This window comes from Podarcis melisellensis (assembly GCF_964234715.1).
Source record: "Podarcis melisellensis genome assembly, chromosome: W".
NCBI classification, from domain to species: Eukaryota; Metazoa; Chordata; class Lepidosauria; order Squamata; family Lacertidae; genus Podarcis; species Podarcis melisellensis.
In genome coordinates this window covers 9822449-9843162 of record NC_138535.1, presented here as the reverse complement: position 1 = coordinate 9843162, position 20714 = coordinate 9822449, and the positions used below count along the sequence as shown (strand labels likewise).

The window sequence follows — 20714 nt, the reverse complement described above, 5'->3', positions numbered from 1 at the left end:
CCTTATGTTTCTGAGTTAAAGAACACGCATGAGGTCTGGACGGTTCTGCAGCGGCTAAATTCCAGAAACACTGCGGGGGCCAAGATCCATGCTACAAGATGTTTGTTTGATTTACGTCTCCAACCGGGAGCGTGTGTGAAAGAACATTTTGCCAAAATGGTGTCTGCCTTTAATCAACTAAGACAGCTGGGCATTCCTTTCTCAATGGAGCAGCAGTCATACATATTGTTGTCTTCTCTTGATAAAAGCTATGAGACTCTAGCTCTAACTTTGGAAGCTATGCCTTCAACTGAATTAACCCTTGAATACATTTCTTCTCGGCTTGCAGATGAACAGGATAAAAGGCAAAGAGAAAGAGGTTTGTCTTCAAAGGGGAGTTATGCTGTGCCTAAGAGTGGGGATGCTGAGTTTGAGAACACAGTAAATGCTTTTGCAGCTAGACACTGTTTTCGCTGTGGTTCCTCTTCCCATTTAATTAGGAATTGCACACGTGAACCTGGTCAAGACAGCACCAAGGCCGTTACCTCTAGTTACCAGACAAGGAGTTCCAGGGGACGTCGAAGAAGAGGAGGAGGTCGTGGCTACTCCCACAGCACACAGCACATGGCTTCAGCAATGGCGTTGATGCAAGGGCGTGGCCAAGGCAGCAATCTACACTGGTTGATCGACAGTGGTGCATCTCACCACCTGGTGGCGCCATCTAGTGTCCGTTTGCAGAATTGCAGACATTTGCAAACCCTTAAAGTTGTGACAATGGCAGATTCAACTAAACGTTCCTTAGAGACCGTAGGCACAGTGTTCTTGAATTGTTTGCAAACAGAAATTGATGCCTACGTGCTAAAGGGAATGAAGGGGTGTATTTTGTCTGTGTCAGAACTTGATAGAAATGGGTTTAAAACTGTGTTTGAAAATGGGGTTTGCACTATTTCAAAGAATAACGTATCTCTTTTGCAGGTGGAATGCAGAAATGGGTTATATTATTTTGAAACAAGTCCAGATGAAGTTGAACAGGTTCATGCTGGTTGTGTGAACTCGCCTACCCATAATTCTTGTGTTCATTTATGGCACCGCCGTTTGGGACATATTAATTTTCAGTATGTTAAAAGGCAACCTGAATTATCAGAAGGGTGCAAAATGAACAAATGTACTAAGTATTTGGATTGTACTGCATGCAAAAGGGCGAAGGTTCATAGATGCAGCTATCCCAGTTCAGATAGGAAATCTGACAAAGTATTCCAACTTGTGCATATGGACCTATGTGGCCCAATGCCTGTTGCTAGCATGGGAGGTTCAAGGTATGCACTGTGTCTCTCGGATGACAAAACAAAGGTTACATGGTTTTTTCCTCTCAAAACAAAAGCAGATACTGCAGAAACAGTTAAAAATTGGGTACATGCAGTAGAACTTGAATTCGGTACTAGAGTACTTGCTTTTCAGACAGACAGAGGGTCAGAATTTACCGGGTCTGTGTTGCAGAATTTCTTTAAGAAAAGGGGAATTAAGCATCGTCTATCTACACCTTATTCCCCCCAAGAAGGAGGCGTGGCCGAACGTAAAAACAGGGTTCTGCAAGAGTTGGCAAACTCTATGTTGTTTGATGCTAAACTCCCTCAAAGTTACTGGGCGGAAGCCTGGCAGGCGGCTACTCATGTTCTGAACCGAGTATATACCGTATTTTCCCCTCTATAACACGCAGATTTTTTCTCCTAAAAAGGAAGGGGAAATGTCTGTGCGTGTTATAGAGCGAATGTGTGGTCCCTGGAGCCGAAAGATCAAGCAAAAATCAAATCGCGGGGCTGCACGCTGCACGGAGAAGCAAAACCTGAAAAGAGGAAGCGGCTGCTTTCCTGCATTCTGCCTCAGGGTCTTACTGCCCACCCTCCTCTGTTTCGTTGCTGTGTTTGCTGAAACGGAACAAAGAGCAGAGAAAGCCCCTCCCCTCCAGGCAAGCAGAGGGGAATTCCTCTCTGTGCTGCTGGGGGAGAGGGAGAGAGAGGGGGGAAGGGAGATAGAGGGGGGAGGGGGAGGGAGAGAGAGGGGGGAGGGAGAGAGGGGGGAGGGAGGGAGGGAGGGAGGGAGGGAGAGAGAGAGAGAGAGAGAGAGAGAGAGAGAGAGAGAGAGAGAGAGAGAGAGAGAGAGAGATATGGCTGGCTTGGGTGGGGGGGAACTTTTGCCTTTCTTTCCTCCCTCCCGTTAAATCCCTCTCCTGCATTCTTAGCCAGCTGCTTCTCTGCACACCCCTCTCATGTCCCTTCTTTGTTTTTCCTTCGCTCCCCACTTAAAATGTGGTTACAAAGCATGGATCCACAGGGATTCTCAGGATCTTTGCATTGGGTCACCCCAAATTCACCATCAGATCACATAGCATGTCCATGGCTACAGCCTGCACCAAAAAAATCACGCACCCACTGTTGCCTGGGGCTGCAATGGTGCAAAAACATGGTTACCAAGCATGAATCCACAGGGATTCTCAGGATCTTTGCATTGGGTCACCCCAAATTCACCATCAGATCGCATAGCATGTCCATAGCTACAGCCTGCCCCCCCCAAATCACGCACCCACTGTTGCCTGGGGCTGCAATGGTGCAAAAATGTGGTTACAAAGCATGGATCCACAGGGATTCTCAGGATCTTTGCATTGGGTCACCCCAAATTCACCATTAGATCACATAGCATGTCCATGGCTACAGCCTGCACCAAAAAAATCACGCACCCACTGTTGCCTGGGGCTGCATTGGTGCAAAAACATGGTTACAAAGCATGGATCCACAGGGATTCTCAGGATCTTTGCATTGGGTCACCCCAAATTCACCATCAGATCGCATAGCATGTCCATAGCTATAGCCTGCCCCCCCCCAAATCACACACCCACTGTTGCCTGGGGCTGCAATGGTGCAAAAACGTGGTTACAAAGCATGGATCCACAGGGATTCTCAGGATCTTTGCATTGGGTCACCCCAAATTCACCATCAGATCACATAGCATGTCCATGGCTACAGCCTGCACCAAAAAAATCACGCACCCACTGTTGCCTGGGGCTGCAATGGTGCAAAAACGTGGTTACCAAGCATGGATCCACAGGGATTCTCAGGATCTTTGCATTGGGTCACCCCAAATTCACCATCAGATCGCATAGCATCTCCATAGCTACAGCCTGCACCAAAAAAATCACGCACCCACTGTTGCCTGGGGCTGCAATGGTGCAAAAACGTGGTTACAAAGCATGGATCCACAGGGATTCTCAGGATCTTTGCATTGGGTCACCCCAAATTCACCATCAGATCACATAGTATGTCCATGGCTACAGCCTGCACCAAAAAAATCACGCACCCACTGTTGCCTGGGGCTGCAATGGTGCAAAAACATGGTTACAAAGCATGGATCCACAGGGATTCTCAGGATCTTTGCATTGGGTCACCCCAAATTCACCATCAGATCGCATAGCATGTCCATAGCTACAGCCTGCCCCCCCCCCAAATCACGCACCCACTGTTGCCTGGGGCTGCAATGGTGCAAAAATGTGGTTACAAAGCATGGATCCACAGGGATTCTCAGGATCTTTGCATTGGGTCACCCCAAATTCACCATCAGATCACATAGCATGTCCATGGCTACAGCCTGCACCAAAAAAATCACGCACCCACTGTTGCCTGGGGCTGCAATGGTGCAAAAACGTGGTTACCAAGCATGAATCCACAGGAATTCTCAGGATTTTTGCATTGGGTCACCCCAAATTCACCATCAGATCACATGTCTGTGGCCACAGCATGAAGCCCAAAAATGATACATCCACTGTTTCATTCAGAATGTTTTTTCCCTTGTTTTCCTCCTCTAAAAACGATGTGCGTGTTATGGTCAGGTGCGTGTTATAGAGCGAAAAATACGGTAATTCGGTAATTGATACTACGCCATATTTTGCTTTATATGGGAAGAAGCCCAAAGTTAATTACTTTCGGGTGTTTGGATGTCAAGCCTATGTACTTATCCCAAAAGCGTTAAGGAAAAAGGGAAGTCCAAGGGCTAGGAAACTCATCTTTTGCAGGTACGAACCACACGCCAAATCTTGGAGGTTCGTGAACCCAAATGGGGATACTACAAGAGTGGTCCTCAGTAGGAGCGCTGAATTTTGTGAGCAATCCGGATGGACTCACTTACATGCTAACCCTGACATTTTGAGAGATGATTTAGGCATTTATGCTGAGGATGAAAGTCCAGAGGGTGGTGAGCCAGAAGGGGATGGTGCAGATTCTGACCAGGCACAAGGTTCTTCTCCTAAGGTAGAAAAGCCAGAATCTAGGAGTGTTCCAACATCGCCAGTCAGTAGGCCTAGCAGACAGCAAAAGCGAAGCAGGTCACCTGCAACACCAAGCCCAAGGGAGGTATCTAAACGGAGGTCTTTATCCCTAGGGGCGCGTCCAGATATAAAGTCTGAGACAGATTCTGACAGCCAACGGTCAGAGGGGGCACAAGAGGAGCAATTGCGCAGGTCAAATCGTGCCACAAAGGGCAAGCCGCCAGAGCGGTTTAAGGTGACAAGTGTATACGTAAATATGGCACAGTGTGAGCCAGATAGCTATATGGAAGTACAACAGCTTCCAAGCTCAGAAGCCGTAAAGTGGCAGGAAGCAATGGAAAAGGAGATGGCTTCAATGAAGTCTCTCGGTGTGTTTACAAGTACAGAGCTTCCGAAAGGGCAACAAGCTGTAGGTTGTTGATGGGTATATCGTTTGAAGCCCACAACTACTGAGGAGTTGCAGTATAAAGCCCGACTAGTTGCAAAAGGATTTTCGCAGCGCAAAGGTGTTCACTATTCTCAAATCTATGCCCCTACTTCAAGATCGGAGTCATTAAGAATGCTTTTAGCATCTTCAGCTAAGAAGGGAAATAAGCTGTTTCATTTTGATGTCAATGTGGCTTATTTAAATGCAGACTTACAGGAGGAAGTCTATATGACACCACCACCAGGTTTTGAAGGAGACAAGCCAAACCAGGTCTGGAGCCTACACAAATCCATTTATGGGTTGAAACAGTCCGCCCGTAATTGGAATTCCTGCTTAAAAGATGCTCTAGAGAGCATGGGGTTCAGAAAGAGCGCAGCAGATGCGTGTCTTTATCTAAAAGGCTCGGGATGTGAACAAGAAGCAGTCTTGATATTTGTTGACGATTTATTATACAGTGGAAAGGATGATAAACTTGCACAACAATTTGCCACAAAGCTTGGAGAAAGGTTTCAGATAAAATCACTGGGCAATGTATCTGTTTATCTAGGAGTTAAAATTCAGCAAGATGAAAATGGGAACTATTGGCTCAGCCAAGAAGCTAAGATCCAGCAGTTGCTGAAAAGGTTTAAAATGGACAACTGTGCTGGTGTTAAAACCCCAATGGAGTTAAGTTACACAAAGGATGCTCAAACCGAGCAACAGGCAGAGTTCAGTAATCCCGGGGTTTACCAGTCAGCGATAGGCAGTCTACTCCACATTGCACAGTGGACTCGGCCCGATATAACATATGCTGTCAACATGCTGTGTAGACAAGCTGAAAAACCATCAATGCATGCTTGGCAAGGAGTAAAGAGAGTTTTAAGGTATCTCCAAACTACCAAAAGGTTTCGCTTAAAACTATCAGCAGAGGGCAGCACACAACTTGAATGTTGGGCTGACAGCAGTTGGGCAGATGCTGGACCAGATAGAAAATCAGTGTCAGGAATGGCGATAAAATTTGGAAATGCACTAATTGGTTGGAGATCAAGAAAGCAATCACTTATAGCTTTAAGTTCAACTGAATCTGAGTTCAATGCATTATCAGATGTATGTAGAGAACTGGAATTTTATAAGCAACTGGTACAAGAATTGTTTGGAGAATGTTCCCTACCTATCAAAGTGTGGGAAGACAATCAACCTTGTATTAAACTAGCTAAATCAGGTCAATTCAAGGCACACACAAAACACTTGGATATCCGTTATCAAAATGTATGCCAAAGTGTAAAACAAGGTTTAGTTGAATTAAAGTATTGTCCAAGCCAAGAAAATCTCGCAGACGGTTTTACAAAAGCTTTGAGTCCGCAATCTCATAAATGTTTCTGTTCAGGTTTAAATTTGAATTAAGGTTGGTACAGCTCAGTGTTACGAGCGAGAGGGGGTGTTGGTATTAAAGGGTTAAGAGTTAGCAAGACGCTCTAATCACTGAGCAGCTGGAAGTCATTAAGCTTCCAGGAATGTGAGTTTGTATAAATAGTCAGTCTCCCGTGTGTTTGTTCCCTCTTCCCCTTTTGGGCGTGTTTGCTGATATGTGTGGTTCGTCGCCAGGGTTTTCTTTCTTTTGTAAATAAACCTTTTCTTTGAGTTCCAAACCGCTTGCTCCAAGATTCATCTTTGAAAAGATACTGCCTCTCCTGCCCTTCTTAAACTGCTGCGCGAAATGCTCTGCTGTAATGGGACTTGTGACGATGGAAACGCACTGGACATTTGCTTAGCATTAAACTAATTAAAGTTTAATGGGACACTCCATGGCAATATTAAAGTCTAACTCCAGTGAGGACAGAGTAATGCGCTGGATAATTGACTCTGGAGCCAGCAGGCACCTGATAACAGCGACACCTGGTGTCGAGATGTGGAACTGCAGAGCTGTTTCAGCTGGGGAAAAAGTTGAATTTACTGATGGGACACAAAAGCCGTTATCTAATGTGGCAAATGTTTATTTTTCTGTCTTGCAGGCGCAGCTGGAAGTCTACGTGGCACCTGGGATGAAACATTGTCTTTTATCTGTCCCTTGTCTCTTACAGGAGGGGTATAAGGTGTGCTTCGAAAACAATGTCTGTACAATTTCCAGAGGGGGGAAGCAACTGGTCAGTGTTGCAAAAGGGCAGTACAACCTCTTTGTTCTGGAAATGCCTCTGGAGGGTGAGGGGAATGCTGGGAAAGCACAAGCAAAGTGTGCAACCGTTCCCACTCATGTTTCATGTGTTCGTGTATGGCACAAAAGAACGTCACATGGTTCTTTGGAAGAGATCCAGATGTTGCAAGAGTGCACTAAAGGGTGCAAAATAAAGGAATGTGGCAGATCCCTAAATTGTAGGGCATGCAAAATGGCAAAGGTAAAAGGGTGCAGTTATCCCAGGGTGGAGAGGGTAACCACAAAACCTTTTGAGCTTGTGCACACAGACCTTTTTGGGCCCATGCCAAAGCCAAGTCTGGGCGGGGCCAGGTTTGTGCTGACACTGCAGGATGATTTCAGCCGAGTTAGTTGGTCTTATGCGCTGAAATCGAAAGAAGATGCATCACAACTGATCAAAGACTGGGTTGCAGAGGTGGAACTAAGGTTCTCCACCAAGGTGAAGGGGGTCAAGAGTGACCGATGTGCAGAGTTTACTGGGTCTGCTCTGTTATCATAAAAATCTGGGGGACACCAAAGGGGAGAGACGAAGAACGGTGTGTTCCTCTCACACATCTGAGAAGAATCGCCGAGACCTAGCTGCTTATCTGCCGGGAGTAGCAGCGGGGAGGTCGCCAAGGAATATCTGCCGGTGCCTACGCTGGAGGCACATTCCTCTAACCGAGGCAGAATTCCAACAGTGGTAGCAGACGCCGGTTGCTGGTTTCTTTGATCCATGGGAGTCTGCAACAGAGTGGCAGAGCTGCTGTTTTCATCTGCTCCATGGAAGCCTGAAGTGAGAAAGCTGATCTTCTGCAGCCAGAAGCTGACCAGAAGAAGCTGACAGCCAAGCCTCAGGAGCCCAAGGTATGAGATTTTCGGGCTTAAAAGAGTGAACGCAGTTTGAGTTATTCTCTGGTTCACGGGGAGCAGCGTATGGGAAAACAGCTCCGAGTGAGAAGTGCCTGCATTCCAGACATTCTTGTGGTTTTCCTGTCCAAGGGAAGGAATGCACTGTTGCTACGCAACGCCCTTCAGTGAAGGCTGTGCCTCAGAGAGGAGAAGTGAAAGTTACAATGGAATGTTTTGGCTACAGAGTCTAAAGAGCTCTTGGACTTTGCAACGCAGCCAGTGTCAGAGCTGCCAGGTGCACAAGAGTGTAAACAAACCAGCTTTTGGATTTTAGAGGCTTCTGTTTGAGGGTTAATGCAAGGACTCAAAATGAATGCTAAGAAAGGGGGAGCGCTGCCTTCTCCACCCCTCTTGACCAATGATAATTATGCATCCTGGTCCATTAAGATGAAGGCCCTGCTGCAGAATCAGAGACTGTTTGAAGTGATTGAGAACCCCATCCCTGCAGCACCAACACGTGCTTGGGAGTCACAAAATGTGAAGGCCAGAACGGCTATAATTCTGTGTGTGTCAGACTCGCAGCTTGTGCATATACAGGATTTAGAGCACGCGAAAGATGTTTGGGACACACTGAGAAGGACACATCAGAGAGATGCAGGTTCTTCAGCGTTGCTGTATTTTGAGAAGCTGACCAATCTGAGGCTTGCGCCTGATGGAGATGTTCAAGCGCACCTGACGGAAATGAAATATCTGCGGCAACAGATGGTGGAACGTAATTTCCGTCTGCAGGAGGAAGTGTTTTGCTTCATGGTGATAAACAGCCTGAATCAGACTTACAAATCCGTTGCCAGTCAGCTTGGTTCGCTACCGGCGGCTCAGTTAACTTCGGAGAGGGTCTATGCAGTTGTGCTTAATGAACATGACAGACTTGCTGCCCTGGAGGTCAAGGACAGGGGGAGACAAGAACGGAGTTCTGACACCCCCACTGCTGTTGCTACTGGAGAAAATGCTGTAGCATTCAACGTTGTCCGATGTTACAATTGTGGCCAGACTGGGCATCTTCAGCAGTACTGTAAGAAGCCACGTCAGAACAAAGGAGCCAAGGGAAGCTCCATAAAGTCTGAGGCGTCAGACAAAAGTCATACCAAGCCAAAGGCAAAGACTGCAAAGGCTTTGATGTCGCTAAAAGCCACACCAGAAGCGGGGAACTTCTTAGTTATCGATGCTGGAGCGTCGGTTCATATGTGTCGACACAGAGGACTATTTTCTACGTTTAAGAAGCAAAGCTTCGCTGTGCAACAAGCCAACGGTCAAGAGCTGGAAGCCACCGGAATTGGAACTGTGTATCTTGAAAGTCTGAACTTGACTATAAACAATGTTTATTTGGTTCCAGAATTAAAGTTCAATCTGCTGAGCGCTTCGCAGATTGCCAAGAAGGGACTAAAACTGTCCTATGATGATGAGAACTGCGAGATCTACAAAGATGGAGAGTTGTATCTTTCTGCCAAAGAGAAAGATGGACTGTATTTGTTGACTTTTGATCAAAGTGATTACATGGAATGTAATTCTTGTGATTCTAACGTGATCTCTTTTGCAGGTCTGACCAAGGAGAACACCAAGAAGGTGACCTCGAGGGTCGACAGAGCATTTCAGCGGGTGTATGCTGATGTGATTGGTCCTCTAGCACCATCTAGAGGCAATGCAAAATATTACCTTGTGTGTGTGGATTCTTTCACAAATTATGTCTGGATTTATCTTTTGCAGAAACCAAAAGAAGCCTTAGAAAGGTTTAAAGAGTTTTGTGACAAGGTTAAAAATATGCATGATGCTAACATTGCTTGTCTTTGTACAGATGAGATGCCACTGTTTCTTTCACAGGATTTCCAGAGGTTCCTGAAGAAGAAAGGGATAAGACACAAAATTGCTAGCTCCGAAGAAGCTTGGAAAAGATGTGTTTGTGTTAGGGTGAACAAAGAATTGCAAAATGGAATGGAGGCGCAATTGCTAAGTTCACATCTGCCACATGAGTACTGGGCTGAGTCGTTAATGTCATTTTGTTATACGTGGTTGAGAAAGGTTTCAAAAGAGTTGGGATGTTCTCCTTTTGAGAAACTGTTCCATAGAAAACCTTCAGTTGCCCATTTCAAGGTTTTTGGGTCTCAGGTGAGAACAGAAACTCCAAGTGGGGTAAAGAATGCCAGAGGCATTTTTGTGGGTTATGAAAAGGGTCTCTACAGAGTAATTTTGTCTGAATCTGGTCAGGTGATTCTCACAAAATTTCTAGAGAGTGCTCCTGAACAGGAGAGAGTGATTGTTCACACATTTCCCACTGGAGATGATTCTGATGATGATGATGACGATTTTGATCTTATTGAGTTCAGTAGTACTGATGATGACAGCGATAGCTCTGGGAGCTCAGTTGTCACAGTTATTGAGAGGAAATCTCACATAATGACTAGACCCTCAGAAGAGGAGGATGAACCACTGATTAAGCTTAGTACTGGTTCTCCAGAGAGTTCAGAGGCTGCACCAGAAAGCAGGGAAGAGCAGCACTTCTTACGTAGGTCTGAGAGAGCAACGAAGGGTGTACCACCCAAGAGGTTTTCACAAGAGTTTGCAAACCTAGCTATTGCATGTGTTGCTGTTGTAAACGACCAAGGACAGATTGAAGCTGTGTCTGAGTCAGAGACAAAGGCACAACAGGGAGTTGTTAACCAAGGTAATGCAGAAGCACTCATTCCTTGGAAGTCACACAACCAGAGAGGTACATTGGTAAAACCAGTGGCGGGTAGTTCCAAGGGTGGAACTGAAACAACAGGGGAATGTTATAAGTATAACAACTGTTTGTTTTCTTCTCTGGATGACGCTTTGCTCGCAGCACGCATTGATACTTTAGGGGGAGTATGTTATCATAAAGCACCAATGCTGCAGCAAGCAAAGGCTCAAGCAAAGGCTAAGGCAGCTGCTTGTGGCTGGAAAGCCAGACAGGATGTTTGTGACTGTTGTCATGGGAACAAAGGGGCAGTCCATTCTGTACTGAGCACCGGATGTTAGCTCAGTGTGTGTGTGTCATATGACCCGTACTGGAAGTACATGGGTGGAGTTTCTTCTAACTGCTATGGAGTGCAGACATGTTTCTCTGTACTGATATGAAAGACAGGAATAAAAGATGTAAATAGATTTCTGTCTGCTTCTTTCCCCTCCCTGGGGGACACCAAAGGGGAGAGAGGAAGAACGGTGTGTTCCTCTCACACATCTGAGAAGAATCGCCGAGACCTAGCTGCTTATCTGCCGGGAGTAGCAGCGGGGAGGTCGCCAAGGAATATCTGCCGGTGCCTACGCTGGAGGCACATTCCTCTAACCGAGGCAGAATTCCAACATGCTCTGCAGAAGTTCTTTCGCCAGAAAGGGATACGTCACAAAGTGACGGGTGCTACTTCTCCTCAGGAGAGGGGAGTGGCAGAACTGAGAAGTAAAGCTCTGGTTCAAGCAACAAGTTTTACTGTGTGACTCTGGTTTGCCTCAAAGTTTTTTGGGGGAGGCGATAAGGACGGTGACATTTACGACTAACAGGTCCTACAATTCAGTGGTAGGTGAAACCCCACATTTTGTGCTCTACGGAGAGAAGCCGAAGGTGCATTTCTTCCGTGTGTTCGGGTCACCGGCCTTAGTGCCGGTGCCAAAAGCTCAACAAAAGCAAGGTGGCCCTAGGTTCCAGAAAATGATCTTCTGTGGGTATGAACCTGTGACAAAGGGGTGGAGGTTTGCATATCCAGAAGGTGATCAGACCAAGCTTCTGATCAGCAAACATGCTGAGTTCTGTGAACAGGATGGTTGGTCAAGGCGCAATGCGAATCCTGACGTTCTCTCAGAATGTCTGTCTGATTCTGAGGATGAGGGAGAGCCAGAGGCTGAACCTGTTGATGAGGACCAGGTCGATGACCAGGGTCAAGAACAGGGTTGGGCATCTCCACAGGTTGTTAAAAGAGAGCCCAAGAGTGAGCCTTCGTCTCCTGTTAGCATAATGCAGAAAGCCCGAAGACGCACTAAGTCAGAGGGGGAGTCTTCTGATGTAGAGGACACACTTGCTGGCCCCAGTGGGTCAGAAGAAGCACCTGAGTTTGTGCTCAGGCGATCCGCTCGAGCAACGAAGGGAATTCCACCTGAGAAGTTTCAGGCCACCAGTGTGTGGGTTGGTTTCGCACAGTGCGAACCTGGGAGTTTTGAGGAGGTTCAACAGTTGCCTGACAAAGACGCCAGGAAGGGGCGAAAGGCAATGTGAAGGGGGTTGAACTCTCAGAGGTCTGTAAATGTATGTTCACAGTTTCCCTCAGGATGCGAGACGAGAGGGGTGTGGAGAGAATCAGAACTTACAGGGTTAAGAAGTTCTGAGTGACGTCTCACATTCTGAGGCGTGGCCAGGTTTTCACAGAGGGGAGTGTTTTTTCTCTGTGTGTTCAGTGTTCTTCCGTCTTTCCGGCGGTGAGACAGCAAAATGTGTGCTTGTTCACCGGGTCTGATTTATATCGTTTTTCTACACGATTAAAGACTGAAAGAGATAAGCTAGAACGCTCGTCTGCAGCCTGATTTGTCACACACGCACTGCACCAGTTTCTACACTGCGGTAACTCTGCTACAAGTAGCTGACGGAGAGCAGAGCGGCTCAAGGAAGTGTGCCAGGCTCCATCCAATAGCTACGCAATCGCCATAGACCTGGACCTATTTAAATGCAGCCTTAACCCCGGAGTCAGAACTTCCCATATTTTCTCAAGATTTAGGAGCTAAGGAGTTGCCTGCCCCAGAATATACTGTATTTTCCCATTTACAGTCATACCTCCGCTTAAATGTGCTTCAGGTTGAGCATTTTTGGGTTGCGCTCCGTGGCAACCCGGAAGTAACAGAAAATGTTACTTCCGGGTTTCGCCGCTCGCACATGCACAGACGCTCAAAATGATGTCATGCGTGGAAGCGGCAAATTGCAGACGTGGGTTGCTTTCACTTCAGGATGCGAACGGGGCTCTGGAACGGATCCCATTCGCATCCAGAGGTACCACTGTATAAGACTATATTTCACCCCAAATTTCTTAAGTTTAAAATTGGGGGTTGTCTTGTACATGGAATGTTGCCATTATTTATTTCTTCATTTTGGGCTCCAAAAATAGGGGTCGTCTTATACACAGGAAAATACAGTGGCTGTACATGTTTCCGTGCAGTCCAGTTCTCTGATTGATCCCTTTTTCTCATCAGACAAAAGTCTCATCCAAGTTCACCCAAAAGACAGTGGCCACCATCTCCTGTTTTGGTCTCCAAGCCAGCGCCAATCCAGCGTCTGTCCATCACCCCGAACATCATTAACGTTGCCAAAAGGAAAGTGACCTAGCGTGTCTACCAAAGGAGAGGGTGGAGGATCCCAAGGGTCAGGATCCTGGCTCAGCGGCCGTTCTGCACCCCTCCTTGGAGAGAAAACTGGCTGCAGCTGCTCCCAAGAGCAAAGAAGGTAAGAGAACCTGCGCAAAAGTTGATCTGCTCGCCTGTTGATCCACTCTTCTTCCCTTCCCGGGTCTCGCTCAAAGGTTTTCCTCACTGGAAGAATGGTTGCCAGAGCCTTTGGACAATGGTACATTTATCTGCTGTTACAGATGAGCTTTCAGGAATGCCCCATGACTAAATGTGGTCAAACATGTATAGCACCGTTGATTTTTGCATCTGTTGATATTTATTTTCTCAGCAATTCTAGTTGGTGAACAAAATTAGCGTAGTTTCTTAATAGTTTTCACATAAGTCCATTCCAAGGCGGCTATGGGGTTGCGGCGTTCCTCTCACTTTCAGGCCGAGGGAGCCGGTGTCTGTCCGCAGACAGCTTTCCGTGTTGTGCGGCCAGCAGGACTAAATGGCGGCCAGCAGGACTAAACCCAGCAGGTTTCTGGTGCACGACAGAAACCAGAGTGCACAGAATGCCGTTTACCTTCCCGCCTCAGCGGTGCCTATTTATCTACTCACACCGGCACACTTTCGAACTGCTAGGTTGGCAGGAGCTGGGGCAGAACGAAGGGAGCTCAGCCCGTCGCCGGGATTCGAACCACCAACCTTCCGATCGGCAAGCCCAAGAGGCTCAGGGGTTAGACCACATCGCCACCCCCGTCTCTATAGGAAGCGTAGCAGGTGATGTATAATTGGCTTTTGTTTCATCAGAATGAGTAATTAAACACAAAAATGGTTTGACTTCTTACTGACTTGCCTCTGCATATCTTCTTGCCAGCATCCAACAGTCTCAGGGCTTTAGATCATGGGTAGGCAAACTAAGGCCCCGGGGCCAGATCCAGCCCAATCGCCTTCTAAATCCGGCCCACAAGGCTCAATTTGAAAATCAATTAGCAAATATACAGGGTATATTAGTTAAGTCTTGATTTCCCATGTCTGATGCCTTTGGAACTGTGCTAAGTTGGCACTTCTGAAGCTTGTGGTTCTACTAATACCAAGGGGAAAAAATGGATTTCTCAGGTGTTGTGACCTCTGACTGAGGAAGAGAGCGGTGTAAGTTCCCCTGAAAAGTTGGTTTCATTGCGTGCACAGTTGCTTAGGGGACAAAGAGTCACTTTTGGTCCCCCCGAGGGAAACTTAAAACAATGCGGAATGAATGCCTCAATTGTCTCCCCTCCTTGCCCCTGTGCATAAGGAGCACATCCTCTACCCCTGTGAGCAGGATGGACACACCCTCTGTCACCTCTCAAAAAAGAGACATTTCGGAGATGTCTTGGGCATTTGTCTCCCTGGAGGACTTAGGGGCTACCTTAGCAGAAAAAGGAGTTTGACCCAGGCACTTGGTGGAGGCATCTCTCTCTACCAGCAGCCACAGGTGAGTGGGTTGCTTGGCTGCTACATTTGATGTCAAATGCACATGATTTGGAAGCATGATTCTCCTGGAGGGCTTCCCTCCGCCCCTTAGCTATTATGTAGAGCACGCTCAATGTTACATCAGGCACATCCAACAGGTAGATCACGGGGTGTTCCTGGCCGATCTCTGGTCTCCTCCCCCCCCCCCCCGTTGTTGTTTTTTAAAGCTCTGAAGGAATGGGTTTCTGTGCAGTCAGTTTAAAACTGACTCAACCCCCCCCCCTTTCTTGTTTCTCCAAGAGAGCACTCTAAAATGCATAAAATTTCAGCTGTTGAGCAAATGCATAACAAGGACACAGCTGTATAAACAAACTCTCTCCTTTATCAGTCACGGCAAGGGATGACCCTGACTGTACCAGTAGAACAGAGAAGACACGTCTGTGCCTTATCTTATGTCCTGACCACAAAAGACGCACAGACCTAAGTCCGGGAAGAACGCCAGAGCGTGTTCTCGGAGATGACGACCTCTTCCTCCAAGATAAGAGTAGGAAGAAGAAGATCCTTTTATGGTCAGAAGTACAGGAAAGAATACCCTTTTATGGTTAAGAATACCAGAGCAAGAACATATGTAATGTCAACCTACGTACATAGGCTGACGTGGTTGGATTCCTGGGGAAGGAGGGAGAGGGTGCCTGGAGGATATATATACTGCATGTAATCTCTGATTTCTTTGGACTTGCTGTGGACTCACCACGCAAGTGCCTTCTGCTATCCAGAGAGCAGAATAAACTCTTTATTTGAACCAACCTCGGTGTCATTTGACTTCCTTCCTCCTGTCCCGGAGCAACGCAGACCCAATCGGTGAACTCCAATAAGGCTACAGCTCCACTACTGCTTCCTAAAAAAAAGCTCAATCGCTCTGGCCTCTGGCTTCCTAAGAAAAGCTGAACAACCTTGCCTTCCTAAAAAGCTCAACAATTTTGCCTTTCCCAAGAAAGCTCAGCGACTTTTGCTTCCTTGCAAAAAAGTGGGCCATCCGATTAAGTTCCACTGTCGGACTGGGGATTCAGGACCCTCTACTGTGTTTTATATAATCAGCTTTTGATTATGTTCTGTGAATATCACAATGCTCCTTCAGTTCCATTCATTCATATATTCCATTTCATTTATTCATATATTCTGTTTCATTAATTCATATATTCTGTTTCATTCATTCATATATTCTGTTTCATTCATTCATGTTTCATTCATTCATATATTCCGTTCCATTTATTCATTTGCTTCTGGAAAAAAACCTCCAGAACTTTGGCCCACCCAACGACAACCGATCGATCCCTGCCAGTTTTCATACACTGTGAGTAGATCGCAGTCTACTGAGAGTTGGATGTCCCTCTTAGTCTAGTGCAAGTCTCAATGGTTCATCTTCCCCTCCTCCTCGCTATTACATAGAGCACGCTAAATGTTACGTGTCCGCTTGCTCCGTTTGACAATATTTCACTGTAGCCTTTTCCGTTTCGATCGGGGTCTGCTTTGCTCCCAGGGGGAGGGAGGAAAGAGCCAAAACGACACCGGGGTTGGTAAAGAGAATGAGGTTTTTATTCTCTGCTTTCCGGAATAGCAGAAAAGCCACTGCGTGGTCAGCCACAGCAAGCACAAAAGAAACAGGAATTTCATTCAGTATATATCCCCTCCAGACACCTCCCTCCCCCTTCCCAGGAATCCAGACCTCATGAGCTCATACTCGTAAGTTGACATCCTTGAGCATCCTTGAGCAGGAACAGGAACAGTTCCTGTGTGCTAATCTTGGGTCAAGGAGAAGGTTACTGTGGGGTGCCCCTGGCGTCATCTCCGGGGGTGCAGGCTGATTGACAGGCCTGTCAGGCAAGGCTTGTGGTCAGGATGTTTACAGCCTATAAGATAAGGCCTGGATCTTCCATTCCCCTTTCACCTGGAATTGACAAGGCCATACATCATTAAGCCTCCATGGATTGATAAGGGAGACGGCTATGTTTGTACAGCCTGGTTCCTGTTATCCGGTTAATGCACTTCAGCTAATAGACTCTTGAGGAAAGAATTTCTAAAGAATTTGGGGGCTTATTGGGCCTGGGGCCTGTTTTAGGTAATTCTGTGTTCAGGCTTGGGTAGCCTGTCCCTTCATCACGTTTTGGGCAAATACACCCCTGGCTTCAGACACGCATGTTTTCCTTGCAGAGCCGCCGGCCTCCTACACCTTCCTACCTGAGTTGCCACCCTCCATCTTCGGCCCCTCGTCTCTGTGGGATGTGAAACACAAGAGCAGTCAAGTACAACATTCCTAGAGTGAACATGTTTAGACATGGGGACGGATGTTTGTCCAGCCAGCAGGTAAACTTCCTGTTTCCCTCTGGGCTGGGACAGACTTCCTCTACATGTGACTAGAGGTGGGTGTGGCCTCACCTGTGCAGGTACTGACAAAAGCACAGGGCAAGGCAAGCCTCATAAGGACTGCTTGGTGCTTGCTGCCTGCTGCCCAGGAGGACTCCCCTGAGTGAGTCCCTGAGGGCCCTGCTCTTGCCACTTACCATCTGGCCTGGGGCGGGGCCTGAAGCCTCATAAGGGCTGCGTGCTGCTTGCTGCCTGCTGCCCAGGAGGACTCCCCTGAGTGAGTCCCTGAGGGCCCTGCTCCTTTCTGCCACTTACCATCTGGCCTGGGGCGGGGCCTGAAGCCTCACAAGGACTGCTTGGTGCTTGCTGCCTGCTGCCCAGGAGGACTCCCCTGAGTGAGTCCCTGAGGGCCCTGCTCTTGCCACTTACCATCTGGCCTGGGGCGGGGCCTGAAGCCTCACAAGGACTGCTTGGTGCTTGCTGCCTGCTGCCCAGGAGGACTCCCCTGAGTGAGTCCCTGAGGGCCCTGCTCCTTTCTGCCACTTACCATCTGGCCCAGGGCAGGGCCTGACAGGCCTCACTAGGACAGTTGTTACTGCAGGAGGGGCACAGAGCGTTTTTAAAATGTTTTTTAAAATTTTCTTTTGGATTTTTTGTATGTGGGGGGTGGGGGTGGGATGGATGTTTGGTTGGGTTTGGGGAATTATCTTTTTTATTTTGATGTTTTTGTAATTTTTACATTTTTTTGTTTGTATTGTTTTATTGGTTTTGTTTGTTTGTTTAAGTTGTTATTTTGTTCTTAGGGGGAGGGGTCAGGGCTGCCGGGGAGTGGGCCCCAGCCCACAAAATGGCTGGGGCATGTTCCACAGGGGGGGATGCACTGGGACAACCGATCTCAGTGATCACGGGTAGGAGGAGGAGTTACGCTAAGACCAGACCATGTCATTACAGAGGAGGCAGATTTAGTCGTTGTCTGAGGACTATCCCTGCCTCCGGGTCTGGTCCTGACCGGATGGATACTAGAATCAGCAAGGGATACCCACATGACCTGAAGGTGCTGCTGTGCAATGCCAGGTCAATGATTCATAAGACCACTGCCATCCATGACTTGGTCATGGATGGAGGACTTGACGTGGCATGTGTAACAGAGACTTGGTTGGATGAAGCAGATGGGCCTGTCCTTGCCGCTGCTTGTCCACCAGGTTTCTCTTACGCACAGCAACCCAGGTCATGTGGGCGGGGAGGGGGGGTTGCAGTGATTTTTAGAAAGTCATTAGTTTGCACCAGGCGTCCTATTGGGAAGACCCAGTTTTCCGAGTGCATGTTCTGGAAGTTGGGCAATAGGGGCAGTACAGGATTCCTTTTGGTGTACCAACCTCCCTGCTGCACCAAGGATTCCCTGCCCGAGCTGCTTCAGGTCGTGGCGGATGTTCTCCTGGAGACACCTAGCTTGGTCGTCCTAGGAGATTTTAACATCCATGCTGACACGACCTTACAAGGGGCAGCTCGGGACTTCGTGGAAAGCATGGCCTCCATGGGGCTGTCCCTGAATAAGTCTGGCCCAACCCATAGCCGCGGACATGCCTTGGACCTGGTGTTTACCTCTATGGATGTTGGTGATCTGACACTAAGTAAAAGCGAAACGAAAGAAGTGCCATGGTCAGATCACTTCCTGGTGCAACTGGACTTCTCTGTGACCCTTCCCCTCTGCAGGGAGGTGGGACCAATTCGGATGGTCCGCCCCCGCCACTTAATGGATCCAAATGGTTTCCAGAGAGTGGTAGGGGATGCTTTATCCCATGTTGATGGCCTTTCAGCTGATTCCCTGGTGGCCCGCTGGAATGTGGAGTTAACCAGGGCTATTGACTGTTTGGCTCCGAAGCGCCCTCTCCGATTGCATGGAGCCCGGAGAGCCCCGTGGTTTTCCACGGATCTGAGGGCAATGAAACAATCGTTGAGACGGCTAGAGCGCCGGTGGCGGATAACTCATTCCAAATCTGACCGGACACAGGTTAGAGCTCAACGTCGAGCCTACCAAGTGGCGATAGCGACGGCGAAGAAGAATTTCTTCACCGCCTCTATTGCATGGTTAAAGGCCTCTGAGAGATCCAGCAGAACTAGGAAACAACTCTCACCTTTGTCCCTAGCTCGCCGGAGATCATCAACCAGCGCGACCAAGGCAGTTTCAGTCCCATGATGAGGCCTGAATCCCGATTGGAAGGGATCCAAATGGTCCCCATCCTCCAGGCGTGCCTGGAGTTGTTCAGCAACCACGCGCTCAATCACCTTGCCCAAGAATGAAAGATTTGAAACTGGGCGATAGTTGGCCATACTGGCCAGGTCTAAAGGTGGTTTTTAAAGAAGCGGTTTAATGACCGCCTCTTTCAGCGGATCTGGGAATGTTCCCTCACAGAGAGTAGCATTCACCACCCCACAGAGCCCATCACCCAGTCCTTCCCGGCTTGCTTTTATTAGCCAGGATGGGCAAGGATCAAGGAGACAGGTGGTTGGTTTCATGCGTCCAAGCAGCCTGTCCACATCCACGGGGGTAACAGATTGAAACTGATTCCATGCAGCTTGACCAGACAGGGCTCTAGCACTCTCCCACCCCAGCCCTGCTCCCACGGTGGTGTCTAGCTCCTTTGGAATATGATTGATTTTATCTGCAAAAAACTTTGCAAAATCGTTGCAGGAGATCTTGGGGTCTTTACAAGGCCCCGGGGGTAAAGGTGGTTCCGTTAAATTGCGGACCACCTGAAAGAGTCTCCTGCTACTATTTTCTGCAGATGCAATAGAGGCGATGAAGAAGGTCTTCTTCGCCGTCACTATCGCCACTTGGTAGGCTCAACGTTGAGCTCTAACCTGTGTCCGGTCAGATTCGGAGTGAGTTTTCTGCCACCAACGCTCTGGCCATCTCAGCGATTGTTTCATCGCCCTCAGCTCCGAAGAAAACCATGGGGCTGTCCGGGCTCCCTGCAGTCGGAGAGGGCGCTTCGGAGCCAGACAGTCGATAGCCCTGGTTAACTCCGCATTCCAGCGGGCCACCAGGGAATCAGCTGAAAGGCCATCAACATGGGATAAAGCATCCCCTACCACTCTCTGGAAAACATTTGGGCTCCATTAAGTGGCAGGGGCGGACCATCCAAATTGGTCCCACCTCCCTGCAGAGGGGAAGGGTCACAGAGAAGTCCAGTTGCACCAGGAAGTGATCTGACCATGGCACTTCTTTTGTTTCACTTTTACTTAGTGTCAGATCACCCACATCACTAGAGGTGAACACCAGGTCTAAGGCATGTCCATGACTATGAGTTGGGCCAAACTTATTCAGGGATAGCCCCATGGAGGCCATGCTTTCCACGAAGTCCCGAGCGGCCCCTTGTAAGGTCGTGTCAGCATGGATGTTAAAATCCCCTAGGACAACCATGTCGGGAAATTCAAGCCCTTCTCAGGAGAAGCTGGCAGCAGTCCCAGGCACCCGGCTTGATTCCCTGTTGACCTCCCTGGCTGCATTCCCCAGCAAGCGCAGGCAAGGTCTCGACCGGCGATTCTTCTCAAACATGAGAAGAACACACCACTCTTTCCTGCCCTCCCCCCCAGGCAGGGGAAAGAGATAGACAGAAACGTATTTACATGCTTTTATTTCTTTTTTTTCCCCAAATACATTTTTATTAACATTATATACATAACAAGCATACAAACAGATACAAACAAATACAAAAGAAAAAATTACAACAAGAAAAAAATAAAAATATACAAGCCAAACTTTTTTCCTCTCTCTAACTATACAAAGAGAG

The 20714-nt window shown here is 47.9% G+C and overlaps 1 pseudogene across 1 annotated transcript in view; it reads left to right on the top strand.

The window, feature by feature from the left end:
* The window catches only part of LOC309361214 (ensconsin-like), a 225524-nt pseudogene that overhangs the window by 150991 nt on the left and 53819 nt on the right, over positions 1–20714 (top strand). The window contains exon 10 of the transcript XR_014173427.1: positions 12970–13219. The product of XR_014173427.1 is annotated as an ensconsin-like (transcript). The remainder of the gene's footprint in view (positions 1–12969; positions 13220–20714) is intronic.